The 26,083-nt window shown below is 44.9% G+C and overlaps 1 protein-coding gene across 4 annotated transcripts in view; it reads right to left on the bottom strand.

The window, feature by feature from the left end:
• The window catches only part of FAM184A (family with sequence similarity 184 member A), an 833,199-nt gene that overhangs the window by 424,903 nt on the left and 382,213 nt on the right, over positions 1-26,083 (bottom strand). The window lies entirely within an intron of this gene.

Raw genomic sequence — 26,083 nt, 5'->3', positions numbered from 1 at the left:
AGGCTTAATGTGTCTCTTAGGAACTCTGCGCCTTGGTTGTGGATTGCTCTGTGATGCACATTGATTTGAACTTGATTCGCTGTTTTATTGGTAGCCGATGTAGTGTTTTCTGCACTGGTGTGATGTGTTCTCTTCGGGGTACTTTGAGGAGCAGTCTGGCCGCCGCATTTTATATGCGTTGTAGTTTTTTTAGAAGTCATTCAGGCATACCTAGTTACAGGCTATTGGCGTAGTCTACTCTGGACATGACGAGAGCGATGACGGTAAATATTTTGTTGGCGAATAACAGGAAAGGTAGGATCCTTTTTACCGTTCGCAGGAGGAAAAAGCATTTCTTAATTAGAGCTTTTACTTGTGGCTCTAGAGTAAGGTTGTTGTCAATCAGGGCTCCCAGGTTTTTTACAATTGATGTTGGGGCTGGGGCTGTACCGAGTTCCCTTAGCCAACGGATATAGTGGTTGTCTCCTCCATTTTTTGTGATGATCATTATTTCTGTTTTGCCTGGGATGAAACTGAGGTAATTCGAGTTAATAAGGAGGTTAATGTGGAGACACAGCCTTTTAAGCACATCTGCACAACTTCAATTGAATCCTTCATTCAAACGGTGCCCAGGCAGAGAAGAAAGATAGACTAGGGGACAAGTGATTGAACTTTCTTACTCCCTGTGCTATTTAAGCAGCGGTATGAAATGCTGACTTAAGGGGTCTCAGCACACATTAGTGACACCCATCAAAATTATATTTCCACCACTAATGGGAAAGATAACCAATGAATGCATTACTAACGGAAAGTGTCCTTCTGGTAATTACAGTTGCATCTGCCTAAGTAGAGCCATTGCAATGTGAGCGACATATGTGTTTCCAAATTGTCAAGCCAGCACTCGAGTATAAATCAGAGTTTGAAAAATACCCTCTTTGGCCATAACGGTCATCCAGGATTGGACGCAGTGTCAGAAGGAGAAATGGGGCCGTTTCATTTCTAATTGGCAGATAACATCCAGGACTCAAACACTAAAGGAAGACCTTAAGGCAATTGGCATTCTGCTGTGAAGACACTAAGCTAGAGCCGTGCGTGTTTCATTGTAAATGAGCGTCTTGCTATTTGGCAGATCAATCGAAGGATGCTGTCAATACGCTAATAGCACCAGCTTGCAACGTTCTGCTTCCTCAAAGTATGGTTTACCTTTACTCTGGCCCAGCGTGCCTAGCATATCGAAACCCCATTCGAATCACCCCACTCGCAACTTTCAACCCTCACTGACTCCATCCACGCTCAAGAGTCTGCCAAACACCATTATCTAGGGGGGGCGAAAATAGACTGCTTTTTAGTTTTCCTAGCCCCTGGAATACTGCTAGGAGGAGATGGCATATGTGGAGGGACACAATGCTTGTAGGTGGCGTTTGGTTATTTACCCACCCATTGACTGCCCATGGTCTACTAATCCGTATAGCCATTCCCACCCCCATCCTGCTCCTCCCCACCCAAAACAAACCCTCCTGGGATCTCTTTGCACTGACTTTATAGAGCCTTGCCATCAAACTTTGCACTTGAAGTGCCGGTCAGTGTTTTCTCAAAGCAGTCTTCTGAGAGTTAATGGCTTAATTGGAGCTGTAAACACGCTACTGGTGAAATAAAGATGTCTTAACCAGGTCTGCCTTCAGCCATCTGATTTATAAGTAGTATGCCTATGCCTGTCCTTCACTGAGGTCCAGTTAAAAACAAACATTGGCAAAGCCAACAGTTTGAGCTTGGGCATATGTATTACATAGGCATTTGCCAGACACTGCTATTGTATGCCCAGAAACTTGCACCATTTTGCCGCTTTTACCATTAGCACCCAGAGAGGGAGAGCCAGCCAACCAGGTTACATGGATCGCAGGCTGAATCTACCGATACAAGCCTGTGTTCCAAGCAACCTGATGGTTGCTACCCTGCCCTCTTCCCCAACCCTCCCCTTCCCTTGATCACCATCCCCACCCCTCCCCACCCCACTCAATTTATCGTTTTTGGGTTGGCTCAACCGCCGCTACAGCCTCCTGGGCCGCCATAGAAATGGAAGAGGGGCTCCGCTTGGAGCCCAGTCTTCCAGCTCTGTGGCGGCCATCTTGCTTAAGTATTTTGTATGACTGAACGGAACACCACGAGGTGTCCCGCTCATTAATATAAAAAACATTGTTGTCAGCACCCCGGGTTTCTGGAATGGAAACCTGGGGTGCTAATAAAAATAATACCCGATCTGGTAGGCCGTACCGGCAGATAATGGTGCCAGGGACCATCGATCTCGGGGCCCGGGCCATTACCACCTGATCCGGCACACTGAATCCAGTGTTATAGCTAAATTAATGGCCCCTTAGTACTATTAAAGTAGTGCCTGGCAGATACATTTCCTGTGTCTACACAAAAGCCAAAACTGTTGGCATTGCCAATGCTTGTTCTAGCTGTTTTCTAGCTATGCAGTGGCACCTCGAGGATATTTATTTCAAGGCTAAAAACAAAGTCTAAGTTTCTACAGAGGGCCTCTTTGATCGTGAAACCCCCCACTCAGATGCGTGCTAACCACCTACTTCCTTTGTTTCTTTTCAGGATTTTCACAGTGAGGTTCCTCTATATTGGGACTTTGTTCTGTAATTACACAGGCATTTCTATAGGCTAACATTGGGATATAATCATCTATGTGGACCTTTTTGGGATATGGTGTACCCCATCATTTGGCTATGACTTGCGTTACTCTATGGCTAAATAGCTTCCTGTGCTTCTGTGATCCAAGCTTCCACTCCAGGTTTTCATATGAAGGAAAGAGTTCTTTGTTAAAGGTTCCCTTGCACATTTAGCAATAGATCAGACATTCCTTTTGTGTCTATTCTAATTTGGTCTGCCAAGGTTCGAGTGCCATGGGGCTAGACCAACCTATGTAGAATTGGCTGGCCTATCTTGCAAGTTGCTTTTGGTCTAAATACACATATTTTATTCCTGGTTTTGAATAGTTTGGATGGTCCTGGTTATGTTGTGGCTCTGTTCTGTGGGAGCTACTTCCCTTTCTGAATGCTGTATCCTCCTACTGTGTTGCCATGGCAGAGTATTCTGGCATTCCTAATCAGGGGGGATAGAGCATTCTCTTTGTTTCCCTAGGAATCGGTGGAAAATATCCTCATAAACGATAGCTACCTGTTTATATACTATACATTGTGGCTTCTAGTGTGTTGGAAAGAAGCTCTGCACAGAACTCCTCCAGAATGCAACTCAGCAACACTTATGTATGAAAACAGTTTTTGAAACAAAACGCACTCCTTACAACTTTGAACAAATGGAAAATTATGCTGTCAACTTCAGCAACAGTAAATAGGAACTAAAACACATAACTAGAAACATATATTGTTCGTCATTGTGTATAAAATGGAGACCATCAGCATTACTCCTTTTGCAGCACTCAGCGCAATACAAATCTTTTGGTTTCCCCTCATTTCAGGAATGTGAGAAGTCATTAGGTATGGAGATTTGGTTTTGATGCTGGTGACACTTGAGAATATGTGTGTGGGTAACTGCTCGGTATACTTGATTGTAGGCATATTGACTTGAGGATTTTCCTGTTCCCGCTGCTGGTTTCTTGTGATGTCCTTTATCTGATCACTAATACCCATCCACACCCCCTTTCTGATGGATGAGTTGCTATTAGATTCAAAGTAGCAGGCCTAGTGCCTGAAGTTGCAGGGCTATAACAAGTGTATGTCAAATAACCTGCATCTCGTGCAAAGGAACTGCCTGAGCCAAGTATTCTTTATTTCAGATGCAGGTTACCACATCAGGTAAGTGTAACAGGTAGCAAGTAATTAGATACACACATCAGTATATTATGCACTCCTCAGTCAGCTCATTCTCACTCGACACATGCACAACACTCATCCAGCTTACAAACTCCTCACTCTGCACAGCATTCTGCATCCCATCTCTCATCCTCACTGACATCACTCATGCGGACACAAAAAAAACAATGCCACGTCACAACAACATAAGACATTGCATAACGGTAGTTGCTTTCAAATCCTCGTCTGATTTGATAGAAATATGCAAATGCTGTGCTAGCAACTGTAAAACAGGTGTCCGACTCTGTGTGACCGTGTATGTGTCTGTGGGTTTGTGTCTTGTCTTTTCTGGGAATGTGGTCATATGGCGGAAGATATTAGGGATTTCCTTCATTTGCAGCTAGTTGCTTGAGGTGTGCGGCAGGCAAGTGGAAGAGTGCACACCTGTGCCCGAACATCGCCGCGTCACATTAGCAATGATGCAGGCCTGTTGCTGTGGCATTATGCAGACATCTTGCTAACAGCTCTGGCATGGCGTTGCTTAGCAGCAGATTATAGGGAGTGCAAGAGTATTTAGGTTTAAAGCAAGGCTGATGCTGCTTTCTGACAAAATATGTAGTAACGGTTCATCAAATTTAGCAGGGAAGGGAAAAGTGCGTGCGATAATGTTCCACTGAGAGAGTGGGATTCATATTTTTATTAGTAATGGAACATTCAGCTTATGTAGAGCTACAGCCCTTGGGATATGTGTTTGTTAAGAAAAGCACAGATACTTCGGTTTCGCAGGCAGTGGAAGTAGTAGATTTATTATAATTGTCTTCCGGAGGATTCCTGGGGTGTAAATTAGTGTCAGAGGCCAGGTCTTCAGAGGTTAAGCACTATCTCCTTTTTAAAAACAAAGAAAAAACATGCGAATATGTATGCGATACGTCATGGACATCTCATTTCAGTAGTAGTACAATACAGACGTGTCTGGTGCACTGCCCATTGACAAAACAAATTAATAAAATAACATAAATGTAATGACTGAGATAAGGAGGGAGACTGAGGAACTCTCGGGGGCAGAGGAAGCCACCGACCCCGTGAAACAACCCTTGTAGATGGTTCATGGTGGAACCGCCAGACATCCCCCAGTCTTGCCTCCGGTGATCTCGAGGGGTTCTAAATTATCAAGTTAGCACAGAACACCCACACTCCGCAAGGAGACATAAATGGAATGAGGCAGGAAAAAGGGGGTCCAAAATTATCTGAAAAGGTCAGTCATTGCCCCTGGGTAAAGAACCCCCAGGAAAATCTGCCCTGGAACAAGGATTGTGAACAGTGGGGATTAGAAAATAATTTGCTACACAGTTTCATATTATTAGGGTATTATTAGGGTATTATTATTAGGGTATTTATTGAGCGTGGACCTAGCTTCGAGAAGTAAATGAGCATTTTACAATCAAAGGGGGAAGAACACAGAGAGGGAAGCAGAGAAAAAAGAAGCAGGCAGCTAACAGGGGAGGCTGGTTAATTGGCAGTATCGGGGAAAGACAGTGGAGAGCAGATCACTGAGTCTGGGCTAGGGTGGGGATAGCAGGGTTTGTGGACTGATGTGTTAAGGAGGAGCCATTCCTCGAAGAGGAAGGTCTTGGGCTCTTTCCTGAACTGTAGAAGGGATGGGGCAAGACTGATGTTGACAGGGAGGAGGTTCCAGAGTCTTAGAGCATAAACAGAGAAGGCCTGTCTTCTGGTTCTTTCCTTCCTGCACTAAGGTAATTCAAGTGTGCACATTTCCTTACTTCTGGTGGATCGCAGGCCTCAAGAGATGCTGAGTTTCTCAGTGAGATAGCTTGGAAACTTCAGGATGACAGCCTTGTAGAGATGATGAAACAGGATTTGTAGATGATACAGGCTTGCAGTGGGATCCAGTGCCGTTCGTTGTGGGTCAGGGAGATGTCATTGAATTTGCGGAGTCCTTTAATGAGTCTTGATGCAGCATGCAGGACACATTTCAGCGGTGCCAGGGTAATTGCTGGAAGGTCTTCCAAAATGTCACTGCCACAATCCAGGTAGGAGAGGACAAAGGCATGGACAGCAGAGCTAAAATTGTTTTCCAGAATGGAGGGCTTGATTTTCCACAGGAGAGAAAGTTGGTACCAGGCCCTTTGTGTCTTCCTTGCTTTGCGCTGTTTGAACGTGAAGTGTCAGTCGATGTTGAACCCATGGGACTTGGCACAGGGGAACAGCTGGGGTGTGAATCCCTCGAGGTTCATAGCAGAGAGCCAGGTCTGAATGTCAGGGTGTTCTGTGTTGTTGGTCAGCAGTAGGAATTCAGCCTTGGAGGGGTTGAGCTTCAGGTAAGCACTGGACATCCAGAAATGGATCAATGTGATGCAGGCCTGGAGCCTGTGGATGTCTTAGATGGAGGATACCTTGAGGTAGATCTGCATGTCATCTGCGTATTAGTAAATGTGGATGTTGCGTGGAGAGAGGAGGGTTCTGAGTGGTTCCATGTACAGATTGAAAATCAGGGGGGACAGGATGGATCCTTGCGGTACTCCACAAGTGATGGGTAGAGTTGGTGATCTGGAAGAATTCATGTGTACAAACTGTTGGCGGTTCGCAAGGTAGGATTTGAAACAGCTGAGGACAACTACCTCACTGATCCCCAATGCAGCGTTGTAGATTGTCAGGGAATGTCTGGTGGTCTACTGTATCAAATGCTGCTCGGAGGTCAAGAAGAACTAGGAGGCAAGGATGGCCAGCATCAACGATTTTAAGAGGATCATCGATCACCTTGACGGTAGCTGTTTCTGTGTTGCATCTGGGTCGGAATCCAGATTGGCAGGAATGAAGGAGGTTATTGGCTGTGATATGTTGGAGGAGTTGTGTGGTAACTGCTTTCTCAAGGATCTTACCTAGAAAGGGAAGATTGATAATGGGGCAGTAGTTGCAGAGATTGTCAGGGTCCAGTGTGGAATTCTTAAGAAATGGGAGGATTTGTACAGTCTTGAGGGTCGAGGGAAAGGTACTTTGAGTTAGGGAGCTGTTGATGATTTTCAGGTAAGGGAGGTGTGCATCAGTCGGAAGGGTTTTCAGTAAGGAGGCAGGGAAGATTTCATCAGCATATGATGTGGGTTTGAGGAATGCTAAGGTGGATGTGAGGTCTTCCATAGTTAGTGTCTTGAAAGTTATCCCGGTAGTTGTGGCTTTGCGAGATGGGATGGCTAGTGTGCTGTCATTTGTGGCATTGGTGTCTGTGTGTTGGCAGATCATGTTGATCTTGTTGATGAAGAGTTGATGGCGGTGGATTTTTTTCGATGGAGTGCGCTATGGGTGGGTCAGGCAGAGGGTTGATGCAATGCTTGATGGCTTTGAAGAGGGCTCTGCTTTCATTGTTGCCATTTGTATGGTGTTTTGGTAGTAGTTGGCCTTGGAAGTGTTGATCAGTTGCCTGCGTGTAGCATGGAGTTCCTTGAGCCGTGCGAGGTCGGATGTGCTGCAGGGTTTTCACCAACCCTTTTCTTGTTTTCTGATGGTTCATTTGTTGAGGTTGAGTTATTGAGTGTACCAGGATGCTGAAGGTTTAAGCCTGAGGGTGTGCCATTTACTAGGGCATTGTGGTTGATGTTTTTGAGGGTGGTGTTGAGTTATTGGTGAAGCGATTTGCAGTCCTTGTTCGTCAGAGATACATCAGCCCATGTGAGGTGGATTTTGGTGAGGTCTTCTGTGAGAGCCTCGACTGGGAAGTTCTTTAAGGATCTGAAGGCTTGATTGCTTGGATTCTAATGGGTTTGCTTGAGAGGTGTGGTGTGACTTATCTTGAAGGGGATTGCCTGATGGCCCGGCCGGTTGAGCGGAATAGGAGAGCTGTGATGAAGAGTGGGCAGTATGGTGAAGATGAGGTTGAGTATATTACCTTTCCTGTGAGTTGGTTCTTTCATGTGCAGTGTGAGGTTCAGTGTGTCGAAAAGAGAGTGGAGATCTTTCGTCATTGATTTGGTTGCTGGGTTGCCAGGGATGTTGAAGTCACTTACGAAGATGTTGTTGGCATGCGTGGGAGACATGGTGGTGACCACGTCTGTGAAGTCTTTGATGAAAGACGTGTTGGGCTTAGGTGGTCTGTAGATGAGATGAAAAGTGACTGTGTCCATTGGGGAGAGCAGGAAGTGGCCGGATACGTTTTCAAAAGAGCCAATGGTGGTGACGTCCAGTTGGATGCATGGCCATGATGCCTTGTGAATGATGGCGAGACATCTGCCGATCTTGTTTGGACGGTCTCGTTGTAGAAGTCTGTAGCCGTTGGGGATGTGGAGATCTAGGATGTGGGTTGAGGTGGATGTCATCCAGGTCTCAGTAATGAAGATGGCATTCAAGTCGTGTGTGGTGATGAGGTAGGTGATGTCAGCTGCATGGTTGATTGCTGAGCAGACATTGCTGAGCATCAATTTTCATATAATGGTGGATGATGGAGTGGTGAAGGGGTGTGTGTTGACATGGGCGAGGTTGCTGCAATGCAGTGTGCATGACGTTGCTGGCGAGCAGCGTGGTTGGTGATGAGCAGTGGTGGTAAGAATGGGCTTTTGGGAGGGAGGAGTGAAACACATATTGAAGAGAGCTTATCTGATGTTGAGAGGGGCAGGGGTTCTGGTCCTGGGTCCTCCCGGTTTGAACAGGAATTGCCCTTTTTTTCATCTGCCCTTCAATTCAGATGCCAGGGCTAAGAACGTTGGTGGGGCTTAAGTATGGCCTTACGGTGCAGCTCCATGTGGGGTGTGGCACTCAACTGGCAATTCACATCAGGTGCAACAGCCCGGCTGTGGAGCATGTCATTGAATCCAAGGAGAAATATAGGTGAGCCTCAGAAAAGACTTGTGCAAGTGTTTGCCCTCTGTGTGAAAGAACAGGAAGCAGAGGAACACACTTAGTGATGAGCAGGAGAGCTGAGGCATAGAATCCTTTTCGGAAGTAACCAGGTAAGGGGCAGAATGCCTACATGAGTTTCTGAAGGAGAAACCATCATGATAAAAAAGGTTCCAATATAGGGCTTGACCTGCTAGATGTTTTACGGCCAAGGCAAACAAAATGATAAAGGCCAAGGTAAAAGGAAAGACAACAACAAAGGTAATGGCAAAGACCAAAGACTGTGACTAAGTCAACAACAAAGATATGTGCTGAGGCACTTAAAAGTCCTTGGACTGTGAGTGACTTCAAAATGACTTCCTGGAAGTTAGATTAGGGATTGACTCAGGACATTAGGTTCTTTAGAATAGGCGCCCACAGAGTTTATTTATTCCCCCTTCCTCCCTTTGTTTGTTTAGACTGTCTTGTTTATGTTGCAATCCCTTCCACTTGGCCTTCTTCCAGCCCTTTCCTGTATAAAACAATAAAGGTGTTGAAACCTATATATATGTTGTGTGTGTTCTGTGGTGGCTAACCATGACAAATGGTGTAAGCAGCGGGATTGACAGAACACAACAGAAATCACCATCATACGTCTGCCTATACCTGCCCTCAGGGTAGTCTGCCTGTCACCGGAAGCCAAACTCCCTTATAGGGCCACCCTATGAGCCGCAGTGTTCGATTTTATAAACTGCAGTGGACAAGGTGATACCTTCAGGAAGCAAGGCCCTGTTAGAGATAAACTAAAGTATTCTGGTGGCCATAGGAACATACAGCTTTCTCACAGCACGGATCTTCCCCAGATTTTTTGTTTACAGGGGGCCTGCTACAATTCGATTAGTCGAGCATACAAAAGAAAACACATGTGGAGCAAGCTACCCCTCCCTTGTTACACCATATATTCAGGGACATGTGGACTGATGCATACAGAATAATAACTGCATCACAACTAAGCCTGATTGTCTAAAAACACCTGTATTACAACTTTTAACAATGCTCTGAGCTAACACCTCACAGCAGATCCTAACGCAGCTAGTACCATATTGTCTATGGGTGGGGTTTCCTAGGGATATTCGCATTGACCAGGGCACAAAGGTCATGTCCAAACTCATAGGAGAAATTAAGGAGCTACTCCATATTAAAACTCTCTGCACCACCATAGATGACTTGGCAGACAGGTTTAACCAAACCCTTAAGAACATATTAAGTGGCAAGGATGGAAGACATAGGATGAGCTGCCTTCCTGGGCTTCTACGGGATGCACTGTTTTGAAGTGATGTATGGTGGACAACCAAGGGAGCACAAGGTATGTTGAGAGAGGGTTGGCACAGCAGGGAGATCAGAGTACAAACATGGCACACTTTGTAAAAAGGGCAATGGCCCCAGTCATGGAAATAGCATAGCAACACATACCAAAGACCCAGGAGATACAAAAACGATTGTGTGATTCGAAAAGGAGATTGAAAAATTTGAGCTAGGGATCAGGAAATGGTATAATGACCTACTATGGATAACAAGCTCTTGGCTTGTGGCATGGACGCTATGTAGTTACAGGTGTTTTGCAGCCCACAACTACTTGGTGCAGCAACAATACAGACGCAAGAAAGATCAGCTCTACTATGTTAATTAGCTGAAGTTGTGGAAGGAAAATAGCAATTAGACTCTTATAGCCTCCCCGTCCACCAACCTCGTCTCCACAAAACAATCTGTTGACTACCGAACAGCAAGCCAATACGGATTTAAAGCACCTTTCTGATGTGCTAATGGAGTTGCCCGGTAGGATTTAGGTATCTTTAATTCATGGCTATCCCCCCCGAGAAGTTAGCTTGCCTTCAATCCTACTGATAACCAGAGTCTTACAGAGAGATAGCCAAACAGGAAATATAACTGTCACAATCCTACTCGCCTGCCACCAAGCACCACTACATGCGCCTCTGCCTTTCTTTCCTTGTTTTAGCTCTGCAGTTTTGGACTAATCTAATTGTATGTTTCATTCCAGCTTTTGGGTTAAACCAGTAGATGCATTCTGGGACATGTATGCTGTCCAAAAGGCAGAAGGCTGGCGGAGGCATACCAAATACATTTGTTTGCAGCAAGCTACTAAGAGCTGCAGAGGGCCTGATTGCATTCACCTGTTCCAAGCTACTGTAGGCTAGGCTGTAGAGAGCTGAAGAGCACTTGATTAAAAACCACTGCTGCAGGCTACTGGAGCCAGGGCTGAGTTTAACTGAACACAGCTGCCAGAGTCTGCAATCAGCTCCACCCTGCTGGCTTGGAGGGCCTTTATGAGCTCTCTTTGAACAGAAGCAGCAGGCTACTGAAGCCAGGGCTGGGCTTAATTGAACACAGCTGCCAGAGTCTGCAATCAGCGCTGGCCTGTTGGCTGGGAGGGCCTTTATAAGCTCACTTTGAACAGAAGCAGTTGTCAGTCAACTGCTTCCACTGGGAGTTTGTGCTGGTGTTACCAGTTTTTGACCTTTCTTAGAAATCCTCTTTTGGCGATTTGATTCCTGTTGCTGTTGATGCTTGCAGCTCCCACTCCAGTCTGCTGCAGCCTTCTGTCCTGCTCCTCTGGGCTCCCACCTGGTGGCTCTGCCACACTCTGCTGCCTTCCACCCTGCTCTGGGCTCCTACCTGACTGCTTTGCTGCACTCTGATGCCTTCTGCCCTTCTCCTCAGGGCTTCCATGCCTGGCAGTCTTGCGACACTGCGCTGCCTGCTATCCTGCTTATCTGGGCTCCCAACTGACGGCTCTGCCGCATTCCACTGCCTGCCGCCCTGCTCGTCTGGGCTCCCACCTGGCGGCTCTGCCACACTCCGCTGCCTGCCGCCCTACTCCTCTGGGCTTCCCTGCCTGGCAGTCTTGCCTTACTCCTCTGCCTTCTGCCCTTCTCCTCTGGGCTTCCCTGCCTGGCAGCTTTGCAACACCCTGCTGCCTTCTGCCCTGCTTATCTGGGCTCCCAACTGACGGCTCTGCCGCATTCCACTGCCTGCCGCCCTGCTCGTCTGGGCTCCCACCTGGCGGCTCTGCCACACTCCGCTGCCTGCCGCCCTACTCCTCTGGGCTTCCCTGCCTGGCAGTCTTGCCTTACTCCTCTGCCTTCTGCCCTCTTCCTCTGGGCTCCTTGCCTTGCAACCTGCCTGTTCTAGCTTCTGATATCCTATCCTGTCCTGTACCTGATTATTCTGGCGGCTCTGCCACACACTGCTGCCAGCTCCCCTACTCCTCTGGGCTTCCCTGCTTGGCAGTCTTGCCACACTCCTCTGCCTTCCGCCCTGTTCCTCTGGGCTCCTTGCCCTGCAACCTGCCTGTTCTAGCTTCTGATTTCCTATCCTGTCCTGTACCTGATTATTTCTTTCAATGCTGCTTTCTACTTATACACATCCTGGTCCACTGTGGTGCCTCCACTTGATTTCCGAATTACAGTGTAACCATGGGTTGGTCTCCGTTCAGATCAGATAAGGGAAGACATCTGTTGCCTTCACCTAATCCGGTGAAGTCGTGCCTGTCTAAGTATATGGTATTTCAGTTTTACCCTTGCACTGAGTACAACAGTTTCCTCGGCACGCCTAAGTCATGACGTTGCTGTATGACTGTTGTTAAGAGTAATCTGCTGGTACCTATCCCAAGGGCTTTCCTTAATCCCTGGAGACCCCTTATCATATTCCAGTACACCCTTATTTCTGATCAATCCATGTTGCCCAGTGTACTTGCTTCTTTGCTTTTTCTCTGTCCCTTTGTTTACAGTTTGCTCCTGCAGCCCCTGTGAATACCTGTTTCAATTAACAGCTTGGTATGCACCTTTAATCTGTTATATGCTAGCATTGTCTCCGGAATCTCCCTTAATCTACTTGCATACAGTGAGAGATAGCCTCTGCCCTATGCTCTCCGCCTAGACTTGTGACAATAACAAATACTAGATCAAGGTGTTATAGAACTATCCTATAGTCAATGGTTCTTCCAAGTAGTCATGGTGGGAAAGCCTGATGGTAACTGATGATTTGGGATAACCTTCTGCAAAATCAAGGAGCTGTCACAGATCAATGCACACACCATGCCACAAGAGGATGACTTGATTGAAAGGGTTGAGCTCTCCAACGTCATTACCCCATGAAGTGGTAAGGGCAGGTTCAACTAGCTTCAGAGGATAACAAGATTGTGATTGGTCCATTTCACTGCCCAACTAAAGATTCTTGCCTCATTTGAGAACCCAAGTAAGGGGAAATAACTCTGAGCCAGAAATACACAGGAAGGGGTAGAATTGCTACCCGTTTCTCTGAAGGAGAAATTCTCATGGCAAGGGGAGTCCTTAGCGCATTAGCAGTTTCACAGCCAAGGCAAAGGAAAAGACAAAGACTAAGGCAAATAAAAAGACACACAACAAGGCAAAGGCCAAAACCAAGGCAATGGAACATAACTGTACTAGACACTTAAAACTCCATGTGACTGTGAGTGACTTGAAATGTTATATTCTGAACATTGTTTAACCATCCTTCCTCCCGCTGTTGGACTGGGTTCTCTCTTTTAAGCTGAATTCCCATCCACTATGCCTTCTTCCATCCCTTCTCTCTATGATCCAATAAGTGTTGAAACCTATTTTCTTGTCCTTTGGGTTCTGTGGTAGTCACCAGTGACACAACCATACATACAAACCTAGCAACCAACTTGTCTCTGGTTCCAAATTGGTCATGACTGCTGGCATGTTCTTACGTTTTGACATAGAGGCATTATGCGCTGCTCCTGGAAAATTGGCCTTGCAAAGGCTTATCAGGAAGTCAGCATTGCAGGTCATTTGTACATTCAGTAATTATTGCATTTGGCTATTTCTGAACATCTGTCACATGCACAGGGCAGAATCAACAAATGTTTATGCAATTGGCCCTACAATGTTAGGAAATTCTGCATGTGCACAGAATCATGCCTTCAACTTGCCTATGTCATGTGAGGTTTGTGGGAAAGATAGACATTTTGACATGTCATTCATCATGGTACTGGGAATCACCTGGAAAATCCGGAAGGACCATTCATGCAGCCATGGTTATTACACGCTGATAGGCACCTATGGCACAGGCGTGTTGGACTGTGATTGCAATGTGCTGCTAGGTTTCAAATCAACAACTATGAAATCCAAAAGGTACAGCATTACAGTGCAATTAAATCTGAACAACTAAATTCTTTGGTCTTCTAACATGCCAAACATGTTCCTAGAAATCAAGTTGACTCTTCCCTTCATCGTCAAAAGTCTTGAACTGCAGGAGTGGTACCAGGTGTCTGTGCCACTGAAGGGGTTATCAGCATTGTTAGTCCTCTCTTCAAGAAAGCCGCAGCCAAGTATGCCATGGTGAGAGGGAAATCACACCTTCACTGTCACTGGACCTGGTTGATCGTATGCCACTTGCCGCAATAGGTAGTTGTCTTAGCAATAAATCCATACCCAAATACCAAAGGCTAAGAGGATACGGGTACAGACAATTTGAACACCTTTTTTGATGAGGGCCCATCAGCTGAAAAAACGCTACCCACACTCCCGAAGATAACTTCACAACTTTGACCTTGTAGTGGTATTCTGCGCCTGTTTTCTAAAATACACAGGTGCAGACAGTTCTAATTGCATCTCAATGTGACGAGCCAGCTGCCATGTGACTTGTCATGACGTAAAATGCTGCCGGCACACACCAACATCTAGCCTCGGAGGAGTCTGCAACCTGATGTTTTAAACTATAACTCCCATCATCCTTAGGCAGCACAGTGAATGGTGTGTGATCATGGGATTCATAGTCCAAAATATCTGGAGAGCCGCAGGTTGCAGACCCCAGATAGCTTAAAGAAAAAGGGGAGATGGTTTCTTCAGCAGGAGTCAGTTGGATTTATCGAGAGTGTTGTGGCGAAACACTGCAACACTTTCCACACTGATCCACTCGGATCAAAATGGCAGCCTCAGTCTGGACATGCAAGAAGAATTCTGATGAGTTCTTCACAATCTAGCACATGTGTAAGTAGAAAAACGTTTAGCTGGTACCTAACAATTCACTGTAAATAAAAGTTGCATGCCTGCCGTCTTACAGATTTCACCTCCGGCTACAAGGCGAAGACAAACAGCATTCTACTTTAGCCTGAAGGACTGCAGCCAAAGGAAAGGGCAGTTTTCCTCAAGGTAAGTATGGTGAGGTGAAAGTGAATTCATTGCTACCTGGTACATATGGCTCATCTTGCAAGATCCTTCCAGCTGGATTATAGGGCCGTGAACAGAGTTTTAACATAGGCTAATTTTGTGCCCACAGACACAAATCTAGCTCCCTATTCATTTTTCTAGCTGTCCATTTAAGATGTTAACATAACACTAAATCCCGAAGCCTCTGTTAGTCACAGTATTAGGTCATATCCAGAAGTGTTTACAATTCATATTTTCTTCTCCTTTGTAACAAGTGGGCACTGTACATTCATGGCGGCGATTCCACTTAATGGGTGGATGAAGGCACTCAGCTGAGGCAAGCTAGAATTCCACATCAGCGCGCCGCTCGTCATGCCTAATTGCTTCCTTAATCTGATGCGAATGACCAAATCTACTTATGTGCTCTGCACAACCCATAATCACAGCATGTCAAAGTGTGGGCCATTTTCATACACAGAACAACAGAGATTGCACTAAACTATATTTAACCTTTTTTTGAACACAAAACCAAATATGTAACGAAAGTGTGTAACCAATCAGCGTTTTTATGAGTACAGCACAAATGAAATTGGTGTGTTGATTTTATATGTTTCTCTCAGTTTGCGTGTGAATTGCTAAATTGAAGCACGCTAGTGATGCTACTGACGAGAGGCATTGTAAAAACAAAACTGATGTAACAATCACATTGCAGGGGGGCACACCTCAAATCCAGAAGGGGTGAATCTGCTGCAGATGTTAACATGCAATTGTGCTTCAATGTACACCTTACTTTTGCTTTTATTGGGCTGTGGTGTGCCCCTTTTTCCACCTAGACTTTTCACGTCCTCGCCCATTGCCCTTGTTACACCTCTGAGCGTTGTTCCCTTCCCAATTTTACTTTTGAACCGAAAGGCACTCTTCGGTTTTAAGGGAGGTTTGCTCCAACGACCCAAATCTAACTTTTTGGGACATGATGCCAGTTTTGCAATACTAACATGTTATGATGTGCTTTGGGATGCCATGGGATATATGTCATGTATTATTACACATTGAGGTTAGGTCACTTTGTACAAGGCTGACAATCACTGTGAAGCGGCAGAAAGGGAACATGTAGCACTCCACAAACCGCTAAATATACAATGGTACACATTAGCAGCAGCCCTTGAAAAAAGCACCATCTCCAAAGTAGACCTGCAAATATAAAGTGTATTGTATTGTTTATTTATATAGCGCCTATACATATGATGTGTGTCAAAGCGCTCAAGGAGAGTGGGAACGAGGGGAAAAAAGTCCTTGAAATTCCGAGACGATAATAGCATATAGAGGCAAAGTAAGTGCGTAGATACAATTAACAAATTGAGACACATCAAATAGGCCTGGCGGCGATTCTGCAGTTATACAAATGCAATTCAGGTGGAAGACCAAGGAGAACAGACAGACGATCGGCTGTACATCACGCGCAAACTGGTAAACAGAGTCATTTCCATCCTTATTGAAACCAAGATTCCTTTGCTGCCCTCTTTTTTTGTATCTATTTATTCAAATTGTATCACCAGGACATCAAATACATTACAGAACAATCAGCGACATAACATGTCATTCCAATAGAGCACAAACCGAGCGAGGCATTAAAAGATCCAATAGTTACAGCAGTGCAGTCGCTTGATCACACATTTAAAAATCCCAAATATTGCCCCCCCCCCCTCCCGCCCGACATCTCCTGATGCGACTTGCCCATCTTCTCAGCAATGTCCTATCTGTTGCATCATGGCAGACCAGCTACCCAAACTGCACATGTACATCATTCCAAACGCCACGCGTGGAGTTCCACAGATCATGGTGGCATCACATCGGCCGTGTACTGCGACAGTCTCAAGAACGCATCCCACCCAGAGTGTAGCCTTTCTTTTACCGCTCTGTACATGTAAGCCCCTTTCAGCCGTGGACCACTTCATCAGATCCTCTACCCCTTTGCTAAGGAGCAGCACTTCCCCCTGCATCACAATTCGGCCCTTAATCAGCATGAATCCCAAGGCTATACACTTTCTAGCCACCCTTCCAGACATCCCTCCAGGTGCTAGGTCCATCCTGTTATTTCTGCAAGATGCGTCACTATGGATTGCCACAAGGGCTGAAGCGGAAAACCCCAAAATAAAAAAAAGCAATTTCGATGAGTTCTTTTCCTATAGAAAAACGTTCATTCAAAAAACGATCGACAATTATAAGCGGGTGATAAAATGACATAGAAACTAAATATTACCCCATAATGGGATCTCGTATGCCATTACGAATCCATTTTATTTGCGTGGCTCTAGTCCTGACCATATACTGTTCATCCCGCGCAGCAGCGTTGGCAGCGCCTTAGCTTCAGCGGAGTCTGCTGACCGTATATTCTGCAGCCCAAGTCTGCTGCTCTTGTTTCGTTCCATTTTATCGGGTAGATCAAGTGATTCTTTGTCCCACCTTGTTACCACATGTTGCAGCTGACTGTTTTCTCCCGAGGGTACTGCTAGTACCAGTCTTTAATATACAATTTGTAAATAGTTGCTTGTGACTTCTTGTATTAATCTCTTTAATTCCCCAAGTGGGATGGTGCACTTTCTTTCTTCACTAGAATCCATTTCGACTCCCTCTTAGTTGCTTTATGCTTTCGACCAAAGACCTGCTTGTGCCCTTTTGAAAGAATTTAGTTTTCCTGGGTCATTCAGGTTTGTAGCCAGTGTATGTCTGTAGGCTCTGAGCCTTGCCTTTCACTCTTTGATGTTATTCTGTTCAAGTGCAGGATAGTGCTTTGTTTTCTTCCTTTCCCAGGATATTTTGATCCAGTTTCTAATTAATGTTCTCTCTCATTTTAAAATATTCTTCACTATTAGTTTGAGAAGTTAACTCTATTTGATATCTTCTATTGTGACGAGTTAACTGTTTTTTATAATGATTTTCCCTTGGTTTACATTTTTTGTCTCCATTTGCTTTCAAAGTTAAATCTTTTTCATATCTTCTCATGTGACAAGTTAGTTGTGTATTATTAAGATTTTCTCTTGATGCACAATGTTGATATGCATTTTGTTTGAAAGTTAACTTTTGTTCACATCTTCTACTATGACAAGTTGGCTGTATGACATATTGATTCTCTGGAGCCTCCACACACCTCCAATTTGCCTGGCTGCCTTCTTTCACAGCGGGGAATGTTGTTGGAGGGTTTTGGTCCCAGGGTCTCTCCTTCCTGCTGGGTATCGCGGACACCATCTCCTCTCCAGCGTTCGCGTTGTAGCTCTCTTGCTCCTTCTCGAGGCACAGCTGCACTTGATTGCACTCACAGACACACATTCTGGCTTGTTGGCGGTTTCAGCAACATTCTTCGGACCAACAGTCCATCACAGATCTGGGTCTGTGGTCTCACCACCACCTCTGCTTGGGCTTCGATTCCCACCCTGTTGGTTTCTCGCATCCCGGGATTGCCGTGACTTTGGTGTCCCGGAATGCAGCTACAATCGAGTTTGCGGGTGTCTTGCTTTCCTCTATTGTACGGTGTAGTGCAGCTTGGGGCCACCCACATCCTGCAACTATGATACACTCGGGTTGTCTCCTGCTTTTCTCTCCTCAATCTTTGGAATCACGTCCTTTAGCATACTCGTCCCAGTAAAGTGGATGTCCTGATTTAAATGTATATGACAGTTTCTCCAAAGATAATGGTATCCCTTAGGTTTCTTTGTTCCAGTTATGGTGATTCATATTTTCTTGTGTTTTAACACATCCCATGTAGGTCATGGTATGACCAGCCTGAGGGAGTTTCTCAGGGGAATGGAAGTCCCTGTCTCCTAAGGGGGAGTCTCTCCTGGTGAGGTCCCACTTGCTTCTACTCCTAGGGAGGGTATTGCGGAGTGGGCTCACCTGCATAGCCTCACAGGAAGGGGCTCCTCCTTGTGGAGAAGGGACACATTTCCTCGATTTGTCAAAGGTGGCTGAGTGACTTGCCTCCCCAACTGTATCTTAACCCTCAGCCGAGAGTGATCCAAGAGCGACCGGTCCAAAAACTCTTCCTGCTATACCATATTTGCGTATTAACAGCTTATGAACCTCATGTATCCACATTATGTCGAAAAGCATCTCATACACACAGTGTTGACGTGAAAACGTGTTATGCATCTGTGACCAATATGAGTATCCCACTATACTTTAATGGTGGTCCCTCCATATATCTCTCAGCTGAAACTTCTCAAGCCCTTGTATCAGTGTTCTTGCTGCTGAGCTAAGGGGTCGAACAGTGCTCCTGGAGCTGTCCAAGTGCGTGTTATGGAAACCATTAAATTCCCTTCCCCATATGATTACGCTTCCCAGTTGGTCTAATAGTATCAGGGACATCATTTAAAAAAAAAAAAAAACTAGGGTCATCTATATTCAGTGCTTATGCTATGTATTTAATAGGAACACCTTTGTTAAAAGGATAAACATGTTTTGAACGCTGCTCGTATTATTCCACTGGTAAACATGTTTTCAACGTTATTCATTGATTATGTTAGTCTGCATTGCTCATTCAAGGACACTTTTGGAAAAAAGGTGCGCAAACAGGCTAGAATAAGCCGGCGCCTGCATGATAACTTTACCATGGACATTGTCAAAACCGAGTATGAGTTATGGAGTTGTTTTCATATTCCCTTGAGAGAGGGCAGAGTTCTGCTCCTTGAAGGTTACCACGGGTCGCTCCGGCCGGGGGTCCATGAGAGCTGCCAACGGGTAGAAACTTGGCCAGCCAGAAGGGTCTATAAAGTGCCACCATGCAATTGCAGAGGGCTTAAAACAACGGGTGTCGAGGCGGTCAGGTAGAAAGCTTCAATTGGAGGATGGTTGCATAGCTCCGGGCCTGCTGATGCAGAGATCTCTCTCTTCAAATGTTTGGGGGCTTTTCAGTGACTTCTGATGAGATGAGGATGTTTCTTGCTGCTGTGTCAATGGTGATGTATTTTATTTAGACTTCTTTTATTCTTTGCATGTGTAGAATTAACTTATTCATTTAGTATTTGTGTTGCATATATCCATTAATGTATTGTTTTTGTGGATGGTATGAATAAAGAGGCTGTAAAGAGCCATTTAGCAGTGCAGTTGGGTGTCTGTGTGAATAATTGCTCTCCAGTGTCCAAGGTTTTCATTCAGTGCACTGGGGTGGAAAACAGCTAAGAGTTCTGTGTAATATATCTGTGCACTTTGTGAAAGCAAAACATTTTGGTGCTGTGAGCAGGGTACCTTGTGATGAAAAGTTCCAGGTACCAAAGAACTTGTGCTTGAACACTGGTGGGCAATATTTGTGTTGGAAGTGAGGTAATAAGTGCTTTGTGTGTGCCTCTTGCCATTTGCTAAATGCCAGAGGAGCAGCACTTTTCCACTGCATCACAATTTGGCCCTTAATCAGTTTGAATCTGAAGGCTATAAACTTTCTGGTAACCCTTCCAGACAGACCTCCGGATCTAGTGCTAGATCCATTCTGTTATTTCTGCAAGATGCGTCACTATCGATTTCCACAAGGGTTGAAGTTGCGGCGCAATCTTTACCATGTATAGGGCAGCCTGAGGAGAATGTATGTATTCATTTCGGGGTTAGTTACAGCCTATGCACATATTTGTATTGGATAAAGATTTAGCCTAGCATTCATTGAAACATCTTTAATATGCCTACAGATCGTCTTTCACTTGGCATCATCAGTAATCATATCAAGATCCCTCCCACTTTTCTCTTGTCTTAACTACACCCAGAGTCTGATTCGCCCCGAGAACCATGTACACAGTTGAGATCTTTTTCCCACCACCCACCAGAGATTTGATTGCTGTGACAGCGCCATGGTCTGTGGTATATTAGGGAAGCCCAGCCAACCCCTGCGGATAGCAGACATGGTTGCAGATTATGATAATTGATTCCTAAGGATATTCAATTTCTTGCAAAAAGTCCACAAATGCCATAGCGGTTCCTCCTTCATATAAGTCTCCTATGGTTCTACAACCTTTCAACGCCCACACTTTTCCTTGAGTATCGCTGGCAGGGCCTTCAAGTCCTTTCATCAGCAGTCTTTTTTTCAATGGGATTTTTTATGAAAAATGTTCAATGAAAAAACTCATAAAAAATATAGGGGTGCAAAGGGGGAAGTGTATATAAGGGGTCGGGGGTCAGGAATAGAGAAAAACAATAGGGAATGGGGGCTCACGAGGGAACCCCCCCAAATAAAAAAAGCTATTTCAATGAGTTTTTTTGTTGAAAAATATTAATTAAAAAAACACTGAAAAAAACACTGTCGATGAAATGACAAAGAACCCAAATATTACTCCATAATGGGATCTCATATGCCGTTACGCATCCATTTTATTTGCGTGCCTCTAGTCCTGACCATATATTGTTAATCACGTGCACCGGCGCTGGCAGCGCCTTAGCTTCAGCTGAGTCCGCTGACAGTATATTCCGCAGCCCTAGTCCGCTGCTCAGGTTTTGTATCATTCTGTGGGGTAGATCAAGTGATTCTTTGTCCCACCTTGTTACCACATGTTGCAGCTGCGCTGAGTAGTAATACAATTTAGAGTCTGGGGCCCCAAGTCTGCCCTTTTCAATAGGTAGTTTCAATGTAGATAATGCAATACATGGGCACAGTTTAAGCAGGGTAGCATCTAGTTTAAAAAGAAATACTGGTGGTATGACTATTGGCATGACATGCAGAAAGTGTAATAGCCTCAGTAATATGACCATCTTAGCAGACACTATTCTCCCCATCAATGACAAGGTTAACTTCATCCACACATCAACAAGGTTGTTGAGTTTGAGCAACATATGTTCCAAGTTTTCCCTGTATACCACCTCAAAGTGTAGGTCTACTATAATCCCCATGTATTTGAAGGGATCCACAGAGACTAACAGCAGGTCTGCTAGCCCCTCGGTTTGAGTTCCTGGCAAAGGATATAGACCAATTAATTTGCAGACCGGACACTTGCCCGAAAAGCTAGATCTCAGCAGTATCAGGGGCATTGTATGCTCAGGCTCCTTCATGTATAATAAAGTATCATCAGCATACAATGAGATTATTTGTTGCATCCCAGCCACAGTAATGAGTCGGCCAGCAAATTTCTCCCTTAGGTTAACTGCCAAGGGCTCGCTCACCAGTGCAAACAGTAATAGTGATAAAGAACAGCTTTGCCTCATCTCTCTGCATATAGCGAACCTCTCTGAGGTAATGTCATTGGTCCAAACTCTGGCCACTGGGTCTCTATATAATATCGATATGCACCGGCTGTTCTCTGGCCCAAACCCATATCTTTGTTGGGCAATCTGCTTGAATTCCCAGCTCACGTACGTCAAGATTTGCCTGGGCAAAGCTCCCTGCAGTGTTCCTCACCTGATACAGCAACAGGAACAGCCTACCTAGACTAAGGGCTGTGTTCCTGCCTGCAATGAAACCACTGCCTGCAATGAAACTACTAAATATGGTGCCACCCTTGCGATTCTCACTGGCAATATGTTGCTAACGATTTTCACGTCTGTGTTGATTAATGACTTGCGGTTTATATGACCTGCACTTTGTTTCCGCTTTACCCGGTTTGAGCAGCAGTATTATTACTGCTTCTTTTAAGGAGGGTGTTAGTTGGTCCGTTTCCATAGCTTCTGTATACATGTCGTGCAAGAACGGAATGAACATTCGGCCTGGAGATTTGCCCATAGGCGGACCCGAAATCGCCCACTGTATATCCTGCTTAGGGATGGGATTCTCTAGGGTTTCATGGTCAGATTGAGTTAACCATGGAAACTCTAAATTCTCTAAGTATTTGACGCTTGTTCGGTGCATTACGCCCGCTTCATAACCCTGAATAAAATTCAAGATAGCAGAGAGTGCCGGTGTCAAGAAAGGACACGTTTTGGCACTGATGAAAGATGGTGTACCATGGGAGGAAATTGACAGTATTGAAATCAGTCAAATGTGTGAGTTGTACAAGAAGAGGGGACTGGCTGGGAAGGAGCGCTATAAACAAGTGAAGAGGCAGGTGGTGACCAAGCTCAAAAGGGACACTTCACCTTCGGCTCCTCCTGAGGAGGAACCGGAAGGAGGGTCAATGGGAGTCCCTTTGCGGCACTAGCCAACGTATGCCGATTTCAGAAAAACACTGAGTGCAATGTTAGAGTCTGAGTACACCCCCTCTAAATTTGACTAGGATTATGGCAGCTTCAGCTCATATAAAAGTTGACAACCTCATGTTAATGTTAAGATCTTTTCGAATGTGTAAACGCACAAAGAGATCGAGCTTTGATAGATGCCAGGGTGGAGGCCTCAATGATTCATGGAAATCCTTCCAGGTTTAAAGGTCGACACTTTACCATTACTGGACTGGAAGGTAAGGAAACACCAGTGGTATAGACAGGAGCAGAAATGAAGATCAGTCATTTTCCAAAGCTGAAATATCAAGTGTTGATTGTCCCGATCCCCGAGTATATAATTGGTTTTGACATTCTGGAATGGTTGACTCAAGGACTGGGAGGTAAAACGTATCAGTTTGGAGTGAATACATTAACTTGCACACCAATTATTGTAGGCACATTGAAAATCCATCCGGTGCACGTGCCTTTGGCAATGAAGCGTGTGTCTTTGAAGCAATACTGCATTCCCGGGAGCCATAAGGAAATTTCCGACACTATTAAGGAATATGTAGACGCAGGAGTATTACGTCCAATTACTACTGCTTGGAATAACCCGGTGTGGCCCGTAAAATAGTGGGATAGGAGTTGGAGAATGACTGTGGATTACAGAGAATTGAACAAATACAGTCCCCTTTTAGTCCCTGCAGTCCCAGATACTGTCACCTTGATTGAGAACATACAAAGGTTTGAGTGAACCTGGTATGCTGTTAGAGCTAGCAAATGCTTTCTCTCTGTGCCAATTGCTGAGTAGTGCCAGGAAGTTTTCATTTTCTTGGAATGGGCGGCAGTATACCTTCTCAAGTTTGCCTATGGGGTTATTGCATAGCCCAACAATTTGCACCGGCTGGTGGCAGAATATTCGGACAAGATACTGTGTAAACTTGACATACAAATCTTGCATTACATCGATTATATTTTGATTCAGGGCAAAGACGAACAAAGTTTGTGAGATCAATTGGAAGTTATCATTGACGGGCTGAAGAAGGAAGGGTGGCAGATGAACCCTAACACAACTCAAGGGCCAGCTGAGACTCTGGTATTTCTGGGAATTCAGTGGTATAACGGGCATCGAGAGATGGTGCCGAAAGCTCAGCAAAAGATACAAGTTTACCCCACCCGTGAACAAGAAACAAGCGCCACAGTTCATAAGGCTGTTTTTCGTTTTGGAGATAGCATATGCCACATTTAGGGCAAATATTGGCTCCAAGCTACAAAGTGATGCAAAAGAGGTATGAGTTTGAATGGGTAGAGGAACAACAGAGAGCGTTTGATTTGGCAAAAGACACTGTGCTGCATGTGCTTGATTTGTGGGCTTTGAAGTCAGGAGAAGTGGAATTAAATGTGTTTGTACAAGAAAATTACACTAACTGGAGCTTGTGGCAAAAGCAAGACAGAAAGCAGGTTCCCTTCGGATTTTGGAGTCACACATTACCTGAGGCTGGTGAAAGATACACTCCATTTGAGAAGCAATTGCTAGCATGTTATTGAGCTCTTGTTGATACTGAAAAATGACAGTGGGTCATGATGTACTGATCATGTCCGAAAACTCGATAATGCAGGGGGTTTTAAGTTCTCCTAAAACACACAGGATAGGACATGCCAAGAAGCCAGTATAATTAAGTGGAAATGGTATATCCAGGATAGAGCAAAATCAGGAAAGGGCGGGGTTGCAAAACTACATGAGCAGGAGGCTAGTGTACCACCTGTAGACTATATACCGCAGGAAGTGACAGAAGTGCATGAGTCTCCAGTAAAATGGGGAATACCTTATGGGGATATGACAGTGGAACAGACCGAACATGCCTGGCTCACTGATTGCTCTGCTCGCTATATATGAACAGAGTTTTACTGGAAAGCTGTGTCATATAATCCCAAGACAAAAAAGATCCTAACAATGTCAGGTAAAGGAAAGAGCAGCCAATTTGCAGAACATTATGTAGTATATTAAGCTTTGAAACAAGAAATACCTGGTCAATGTCATCTGTACACAGATTCATGGCCAGTGGCTAATGGGTAGCTATGTGGCTGCCGATATGGCAAAATAATAGGTCGAACATTAATTTAAAAGAATTGTGGGGAAAGGAGCTGTGGCAAGATATCTGGGAAATGCTATCACAAGTGAGGTAACAGTGTACCATGCGCATTGTACTACTGATTCATTGGAACGCGGGTTCAATTCTGTTGCAGATGAATACACCAAGATTTCCTCTGTGGACACAGAGGCTCAGGAGTGAGATTTTGAGGGTTTGGGCAAACCACAAACTCTGGGGGTTAATATCCATTTAGAAGTAGCGAAAATGATAATTTTACAATGTACGGTGTGTCAACATCAGCAGCATAGGCCCATCCCTCACATTGTCCGGGGCACGTTACGAAGAGGTAAGTTGCTGGGTCAAATCTGGCAGATTGATTATATCGGGCCCCTCCCAATCAGTAAAGGTGGTCAGTATGAATATACGATTGTGGACAGATATTCTGGATATTTGTTGGTGCTGCCATGCAAGAGAGCCACACAAATGAACACTATTAAAGTGTTAGATCAAATTACGTTTTATTACGGTGTGCCCTTGCAAATTCAGAATGATACCGGCTTGCACTTCAAAGGTAAATTGCTTCAGGAATACTGTCAAGAAAGGAACATTGAGTGGCTTTAACATATACCATATCACTCCCAAGCGGCGGGTTTGATTGAACTCATGAATGGTTTGTTGAAAGAACAATTGCGTAAATCGGGCAATAAGCAGCCTCGTAGGCTGGTGTGATCGTGTGTTTGATGCTGTGCACATTTTGAATAATATACCATTGACTGAAAATAAAACACCCTTAATGTGAATGTTGGCACCTGCATTGCAGATTCAACCTAATTCAGTTGTAGAGACTTTATTGTACTGGGAGATAACACCAAGTTCTTCAGCTCAATACCGCGTGACCCCAGAATCTGCAGGTGTAGACTTGCATTCTCACAAAGAAATCAGTTTAGAACCCAGAGGTATGATAGTGATTGAAACTGGGATTGGAGTACAGTTTCCACCAGAGCACACAGGATTGATTGCCCCCAGATCTGGATTAGCATTAAAGGGTATC

Source organism: Ambystoma mexicanum, chromosome 4p (genome assembly GCF_040938575.1).
Source record: "Ambystoma mexicanum isolate Mex_15411 chromosome 4p, UKY_AmexF1_1, whole genome shotgun sequence".
In the NCBI taxonomy this organism is placed as follows: domain Eukaryota; kingdom Metazoa; phylum Chordata; class Amphibia; order Caudata; family Ambystomatidae; genus Ambystoma; species Ambystoma mexicanum.
This window is presented reverse-complemented; position numbering and strand designations above follow the sequence as displayed.